General features: G+C 38.9%; 1 long non-coding RNA gene across 1 annotated transcript in view; it reads right to left on the bottom strand.

Moving 5' to 3' along the window:
* LOC118599978 overlaps window positions 1–319 on the bottom strand; it is a 3713-nt gene that overhangs the window by 2334 nt on the left and 1060 nt on the right. The gene's annotated exons all lie outside the window — the stretch shown is intronic.

Raw genomic sequence — 319 nt, 5'->3', positions numbered from 1 at the left:
ACATTAAGAAGTATAAAAGTTCTGAAAAGGTTTTTAATTATCATTTCGAGAGGGCTTCCTAAAGTTTATGAAATTTCTGCTAACGCAACCGGCTAAAGTTACGATTTCTGTTTCCAGCTACAGATTTATTCTGGGGCCATCTTGTGTGTAACCAGAGCCCCTCGAAGAAGCTAGTGATGATAGCTGAAGATGCTGAAATTGATAGGTAAAAACGCTGAAGCTGATAGCTGAAGATGCTGAAATTGATGACTGAAAACGCTGAAGCTGAAGATGCTGAAAATGATGACTGAAAACGCTGAAGCTGATAGCTAAAGATGCT

This window comes from Oryzias melastigma, linkage group LG17 (assembly GCF_002922805.2).
Source record: "Oryzias melastigma strain HK-1 linkage group LG17, ASM292280v2, whole genome shotgun sequence".
NCBI lineage: Eukaryota > Metazoa > Chordata > Actinopteri > Beloniformes > Adrianichthyidae > Oryzias > Oryzias melastigma.
The sequence above is the reverse complement of the archived record's forward strand: the minus strand, read 5'-3'. Positions and strand labels throughout refer to the sequence as shown.